The following is an 8,577-nucleotide window of genomic DNA, read 5'->3' on the forward strand; positions in this document are numbered from 1 at the left end:
AGCGTGTTAATAAGAAAGCAACTCAACATTTTTGTTGCATTGTATGTAATTTTTACTGTACCAAATTGAACCAGTGCTGCTGATACAAGGACATTCTTGCACTGTATAATTACTCGAAATTAGAGACTGCCTTAACTTACTGCTCGAGATTTAGAAGGATCTCCAGTTTGAACTATTTACAAAGGGACATCTAATGGAAAGGGGAAATGGCTTAGAAAAGAGCCTGAAAATTGTAAAAAAAATAGTCACTTGAACATGACAAAAAATGTTAAAACAAAGTAACCATCTGATGTAATGACACTACACATGCAACCAAATTTTCATCATGCACTAGCCACACCTATTAACTACAATGCTTTGTAAGAGACAATAATATCTCCAGTATTTTCTATAATTACCATGTTTTACTAAAGCATATACTCTCTTCTCCAATATAAACATGTCTGTCAGACAACCTGAGTTTAATGCAACATATACGTACATACATGTGCATACATCAAAATTATTCCAAGTTTTAATGTACTTACTCAATTTACTCATTGTCATAAGGCTCCTTGAAACAATATTCAAATGCAACCAGTTCTTCTCAGCAGCTTTGCCAAAATTATTTCAAGTCAGCGACATGCATAAGTTACAATTGACATATGAACCGAATAATGACTTGACTGTTTTCTGACAAATATACAGGGTTAAACTCTGATTATTTAAAATTTTTTAAGTAGAATACAATTCAGAGCATTCAAATGACAATTTCTACATTATCAATGAATAATAGTCCAAACCAGTGCTCAAAGTGGGAGGGAACATAGGAGCTGCTACCCCAGTTATTTTTCAAATAATTCATAGATTTGTGTTTTTTTTTCCAGCAGCATTCCTCACCGATAGAACTGGCTTTGCATTGTTGGATAGGATATATATATATATATATCATATATCTCCAATAATGAAAATTGAGACCTTATCTCCATTGGGGGTTAGGCGTAGAGCTGACAACTCTGCACTGTAAAAAGACATGTCAAGAAACAGAAATATAAGGCCATGGATGTTCCCAAGGTAAAATATTCCGGAGGTAAAATAGTCCCCCGTTCGGATCTCCGGGTGGGGACTACTTTGGGAGGTCCCTGGACTAAGGATAAGATCTACGTTAGGAATAAGGATATTAAATTAGGCACGTGGAATGTTCTGAGCCTTTACCGGCCTGGGGCATTTCAGTGTACAGTTAATGAGATAGTGAAGTATAAATTAGATGTAGTAGCTGTCCAGGAAGTTAGGTGGCCAGGAGAAGGGAATTGTAAAACTAAAAATTATACTTTTTTCTATGGTGGTACTGAAAATCATAATTTTGGAACAGGCTTTTTCATAAATAATAGAATTATCTCGGCTCTTAAAACAGTAGAATTTATTAATGATAGGATATCATATGCAGTTTTACAGGGTAGGTGGTGTAAAATTATTTTAATAAACATACATGCACCAACTGAAGATAAAGATGATAATACTAAAGATGATTTTTATACAGAGTTAGAACAGGTCTTTGATAAATTTTCTCAGTATGATATGAAAATTCTGTTAGGTGACTGTAATGCACAGATTGGCAAAGAAGATACATTTAAACCCACAATTGGTAAAGAAAGTCTTCATGAATTAAGTAATGATAATGGTATAAGATTGATTACTTTTGCAACCTCAAAGAATTTAATTGTGAAAAGTACCACTTTTAAACATAAAGATATCCATAAATATACATGGTCTTCTCCAGATGGTAAAACTCATAATCAGATAGATCATATTCTCATTGATAAGAGAAGGCATACTAGTATAATTGACGTTCGTACACATAGAGGTGCTGACTGTGCCAGTGACCATTATTTAGTAATTGCTAAATTAAGAGAAAGACTCTCAGTGATAAATCATAAGCAACAAAATCTAAAAGTTATAAAATTTGATACAGGAAAGTTTGTTGATGAAAGAATTAAGAAAGATTACCAAATTAAACTGTCAAATAGATTTGATGTTTTGCAGGATTTAAATGATGATGAAAATATAAATGAAACAGACGTAAATAAGAATTGGGAGCACATACGTAATGCAATAGAATCAGCAGCTAAAGAAAGTATAGGATACCATAAACCAAGAAAAAGTAACCCATGGTTTGATAATGAATGTCATAATCTAATAGAAATAAGAAATCAGGCTAGACTTAGGTGGTTAAATAACTCTGATGATACAAATCTAAGCAATTATAATACAATAAAGCGAGAAGTTAACCGCACGTTTAGAAGTAAAAAAAGAGATTACTTGAAAAGCAAAATTAATGAAATTGAAACAAACAGCAAAAATAAAAATATCAGAGATTTATATAAAGGTGTAAATGAATTTAGAAAGGGGTGGCAACCTAAAGTAAACTTGATAAAAGATAAAGACGGTGATTTTCTAGCTGACCCAAGCGATATTCTCAATAGATGGAAGAACTACTTTAATGACCTTTTAAATGTCCATGTAGGAGATAAATCAGAAGTAAATGAAGTACACACAGCAGAACCTTTAGTTCCAGAACCTAACTTGACTGAAGTTAAAGATGCTATTAAAAGGCTTAAGAATAACAAAGCACCTGGCATTGATTTAATACCAGCTGAGTTAATTAAATATGGTGGAAATTCATTAATATGTCAAATTCATAAATTAATTTATTTAATATGGAATAAAGAAGAAATCCCTCAACAGTGGAAAGAATCCATAATTATTCCTGTGTTTAAAAAAGGTGATAAAATGAACTGCAATAATTACCGTGGAATTTCTCTACTCTCAACAACATACAAAATATTGTCTAACATTATTTTAACAAGACTAACCCCATATGCTAATGAAATTATAGGTGATTATCAATGTGGATTTAAACGTAACAGATCAACTACAGATCAAATTTTTCACATCAGACAGACACTTGAAAAAAGTGGGAATATAATCAAAATGTCCATCAGCTATTCATTGATTTCAAAAAAGCATATGATTCGGTCAAAAGAGATAAATTATATAATATATTAGTAGAGTTTGGAATACCTAAGAAGCTTGTTAGTATGATAAAAATATGCACCAGTGAAACAGAAAGTAAAATTCGTGTGGGTAATAATGTGTCTGACAAATTTATAATTCATGATGGGTTAAAACAAGGAGATGCATTATCTCCATTGCTCTTTAATTTTGCCTTAGAATATGCTGTAAGGAAGGTAAAAGAAACTAAAGAAGGACTAAAATTAAATGGTGTGACTCAGTTGTTAGCATATGCAGATGATGTAGACTTACTGGGGGATGATATAAATACGATTAAGAATAATGCTAAAATATTTTTCAAAACTGCTAAAGAGATAGGTTTGGAAGTTAACAAAGAGAAAACTAAATATATGCTTACAGGCCGAAACCAAGTGTTAGGTAATAATCAAAATCTAATTATTGATAACAACTCGTTTGAACCAGTTTCCAAATTCAAATACTTAGGAGTAATATTAACAAATGAAAATTATATTAAAGAGGAAATAAAAAGTAGGCTTAATTCAGGAAATGCATGTTACTTCTCTCTTGATAAACTTTTGTCTTCTCGTTTAATATCTAAGAAACTAAAAGTTAAAATATACAAAACAGTAATTTTGCCTGTAGTATTATATGGGTGTGAAACTTGGTCCCTTACATTAAAAGAGGAACATAAATTGAGAGTATTTGAAAATAAGATCCTTAGGAAAATATTTGGACCTAAAAGGGATGAGGAGACAGGTGAGTGGAGAAGGTTACATAATTTAGAACTACATGATTTGTATTCATGTCCAGATATTATTAGAATAATTAAATCAAGAAGACTTAGGTGGGCAGGCCATGTGGCACGAATGGGAGAGGAAAGAGGAGTTTACAGGATTCTTGTTGGAAAACCAGATGGTAAGAGACCTGTAGGAAGGCCAAGACGAAGATGGAGGGACAACGTTGAGATGGACCTAAAGGAAATCGGTAGGGATGGAAAAGAGTATATAGATCTTGCTCAAGATAGGGACAGATGGAAGGCCTGTGTTGCTGCAGCCATGAACCTTCGGGTTTAAGAAGGCTAGAGAGTTAGTTAGTTAATTCATTACTTAGCTTACTTGTAGTTGAGATCGCCAAAATTTGTATAAAAACAAGTTCCCTGGCAAGAAAAATTATGTCAAATAGATGAAGAATTGATTATGTATTGGATAAAAAGAGGATGTTAGATCAAGTTCGCGAAAAGAAAAGTTCCTGACTAATATTTTGTGCATATTAAATAGTACTTGCAAACATAAATCTTTGATATTGTCCTTAAAAGCCGTATCATTGCCTTCCAATAAGTTCAAAGGAAATTATAACCATCGATTATACAACAATTGCTAAACAAGCATACTTATTTTTATTATTTAATTTTAGTACTCTCGCAAATACGTCCTTGGTGTATATAGGGTGATTCACATCCCTTCCAAATGTCTCATCTGAAAAATGAGACCTAGTTGTTACAATCATGCAGTTATAACTTATTCATGATTGAAGACAGGTTAGAAAAACCTTAACCATTGCATTTCTCGTGAAATTCTAGCCTGATTTGATATATCACATCACTCCCTTCCCATACTTCTGTATTCAGTTGTAGTGCAATCACTTTAGACGATTTTTTTCGAAATAGAGGAACTAATTCATAACAAGCTGAAATTTGGTATGTAGCGTATTTATAGCATAAGTTACAACATACCAAATGTGCCCGGCAATCAGCCGTACGCTGAGTACGCCATATTGAAAAATGGCGGATAAATTCAAGTTTTCACTAAATAAGTCAAGTCGCCTAGGAATTTTGGTATGTTGTTTTAAATTCTATAAAGACGCTACATACCAAATTTCAGCTTGTTTTCGTATTTTGCCTGCACTATTGGCAAAAAAAAGGAAAAGGTGGAATTTGAACCTGCGATCTTTCGTTCTTGACAAAGAAGAACGACTGTGCTCTATAAGGTTACTGAGGAGTAAACTAGTGATGAGCATTAGTCGACTAATATTAGTAGATTAGTTGATTATGGAAAGCTTTGAAAAAATCATGAAGAGATCAAAACAAAACTTACACATATTGTAGCCAGAAGTGTCCTCTGTGCGAAATCACTGTTAACATTGTCACCCCATTACTTTCAGTACTTTTTACAATCGTCGAACCCAAGTTTGAAATCCGAATACATCATTAATAGTCTAAACTTACAAAAATGTAAACACTAAAACATTACAAATAGATGTCAGGTAAAAAATTCTAACTCGCTATGTTAAACTTCATGGAAGATAAATATACTTAATTATGCCAATGAAAAACATAAATGCCGAAAAACATAAAGTTCAAGAGATCAACATAAAATTTTGTGAGCATAATATAATGTTTTCACGAACATATTATATTATCACGTTCTTGTAATAAGGAGTGAAGAAAATGCTATTGAATTAAGAGAATATATATTCTAGGTAAATTAATTGAAATCCTCTTCGAAAAGACTCACGATTTTCAATAAAAAGTTCAAATGACACAACATCTTAATCATAAGATTTAACATCTTCATCGAAAGTCTCGCACATTATATGTAAAGAAAATAGTTAAATACATTAATACAAGTTTTATGTAAACAAAATAGATTAACTTTAAAACTTGATTTATTTTTATGTAAGTTCTTCAAAAGTTCACACATACTTAATACAACGAACGTCAATTTATAACGAGATAAAAAAAATTAATAATGACATTCACTTAGGGATAAATTTGGACTAACTTCGCTTCTGTAGATTCTCGTAGGATACATTAACCACAATCTTACAAGAACATCAATCGAACAGAGCGTTTTTTCCTGAGAGATTTTGCAGTTTCCTCCTCGATCGAACTGACAAGTCCCTTCGGGGGTTTATTGCGGTTCCCTCTTCGATCGAACTCACAAGTCTCTCCGGGGGGTTTATTGCGGTTCCCTCTTCGATCGAACTGACGAGTCGCTTCGGGGGGTTTATTGCGGTTCCCTCTTCGATCGAACTCACAAGTCTCTTCGGTAGGTTTATTGCGGTTCTCTCTTCGATCGAACTCACAAGTCTCTTCGGGAGGTTTATTGTGATTTCCTCTTCGATCAAACTCACAAGTCTCTTCGGTAGGTTTATTGCGGTTCCCTCTTCGATCGAACTCACAAGTCGCTTCGGGGGGTTTATTGCGGTTCCCTCTTCGATCGAACTCACAAGTCTCTTCCGGGGTTTATTGCGGTTCCCTCTTCGATTGAACTCACAAGTCTCTTTGATAGGTTTATTGCGGTTCTCTCTTCGTTCGAACTCACAAGTCTCTTCGGGGAGTTTATTGCGATTTCCTCTTCGATCGAACTCACAAGTCTCTCCGGGGGGTTTATTGCGGTTCCCTCTTCGATCGAACTGACGATTCGCTTCGGGGGGTTTATTGCGGTTCCCTCTTCGATCGAACTCACAAGTCTCTTCGGTAGGTTTATTGCGGTTCTCTCTTCGATCGAACTCACAAGTCTCTTCGGGAGGTTTATTGTGATTTCCTCTACGATCGAACTCACAAGTCTCTTCGGGGGGTTTATTGCGGTTCCCTCTTCGATCGAACTCACAAGTCTCTTCGGGGAGTTTATTGCGGTTCCCTCTTCGATCGAACTCACAAGTCTCTTCGGTGGGTTTATTGCGGTTTCCTCTTCGATCGAACTCACAAGACTCTTCGGGAGGTTTATTGTGATTTCCTCTTCGATCGAACTCACAAGTCTCTTCGGGGGGTTTATTGCGGTTCCCTCTTCGATCGAACTCACAAGTCTCTTCGGGGAGTTTATTGCGGTTCCCTCTTCGATCGAACTCACAAGTCTCTTCGGTGGGTTTATTGAGGTTTCCTCTTCGATCGAACTCACAAGACTCTTCGGGGGGTTTTTGCGGTTTCCTCTTCGATAGAACTCACAAGTCTCCTCGGGGGGTTTATTGCGGTTTCCTCTTCGATCGAACTCTCAAGTCTCTTCGGTGGGTTTATTGCGATTCCCTCTTCGATCGAACTCACAAGTCTCTTCGGGGGGTTTATTGCGGTTCCCTGTTCGATCGAACTCACAAGTCTCTTCGGTGGGTTTATTGCGGTTTCCTCTTCGATAGAACTCACAAGTCTCTTCGGTAGGTTTATTGCGGTTCCCTCTTCGATCGAACTCACAAGTCTCTTCGGGGGTTTATTGCGTTTTCCTCTTCGATCGAACTCACAAGTCTCTTCGGTGGGTTTATTCGGTTTCCTCTTCGATCGAACTCACAAGTCTCTTCGGGGGGTTTATTGCGGTTTCCTCTTCGATAGAACTCACAAGTTTCTTCGGGGGGTTTATTGCGGTTCCCTCTTCGATCGAACTCACAAGTCTCTTCGGGGGTTTTATTGCGGTTCCCTCTTCGATCGAACTCACAAGTCTCTTCGGTTGGTTTATTGCGGTTCCCTCTTCGATCGAACTCACAAGTCTCTTCGGTTTTTTTTTGCGGTTCCCTCTTCGATCGAACTCACAAGTCTCTTCGGTTGGTTTATTGCGGTTCCCTCTTCGAACAAAACAGAAGACAGAACATATTACAGGATGTGTTTAGCCTTCAGCTGGCGTCTGGGACATATGCTATTGCAATGCCTGCAGTCCCTAGATTACAAGTAAGAAAGCAGTTGTCTCTGTAACACGAGATTTTATTTACCAGCTTAGTTTTACGAAACTAATAAAGAAACTGTTGAGTTTTGAATTTTTGTTTGTTAGTGTACATATAAAAATATGAAAAACTTTTAAAAAATCAGGAAAACTCTCTGAAGATGGCTACCTCCACAAGCATACATACAGGAATATGCAGTTTACGTTCTGGTGCCTCTCAATAAACAGAAGTTGCTGTGTCAAACGTGCTTTGAACAGAGGATGAGGCCGGTGGAACCTGTGCTAGGCACCGTGTCAGTGATCCCGGATTGGATAAAGGCCGTGATGGAGAGACAGGATCAGATGATTGCAGCCATTGCTGAAAAGGAACGTGAGCGGTTAGCCCAGGAACGTGAGCGGGAACAGAGAGACCGGCAACGACAAGAACAGTTCGTCACCGCATTATCGGAAAAGCAAAGGGAGAGTAATGAACAGATAGCGGGAAAGCTTGGTGACATTTTGCAACAACTGAGTGCTTTTCCTGTTCAAATACAGCTTACATCTGAACGTATTGGAGAAGCACAACAGGTTCTAGTGTCCAAGAAGACTGTCCTTGAGTCCGATGTAGGCGTGTTGAAGGATCAAGTGACCGAACTTTCGCAGGACATTTCTGGTCTGCGGACCCAACTACAAGAGACTGTAACGGAGACCCACACGAACCTACAAAACGACATTGCAGACCTTCGGCAGCGTGTGACAAATTTAGTTGTTCGAGAGGAAACTGTTACCCCTCCCGTAGGCGAAAACATGGGCCACAACATTACCTCGTCGCCCCGTCGCATTGCAGGAATGTACGTACAACAGCAGTCCTTGCACATTGAGAGAGATCATCGACCTTCTGTGCGCGAGTCCGTACCTGCTCGAGAAGCAGTTCGTGTTG

The sequence above is a fragment of the Lepisma saccharinum genome, chromosome 16, assembly GCF_977018435.1.
Source record: "Lepisma saccharinum chromosome 16, izLepSacc3.1, whole genome shotgun sequence".
In the NCBI taxonomy this organism is placed as follows: Eukaryota; Metazoa; Arthropoda; class Insecta; order Zygentoma; family Lepismatidae; genus Lepisma; species Lepisma saccharinum.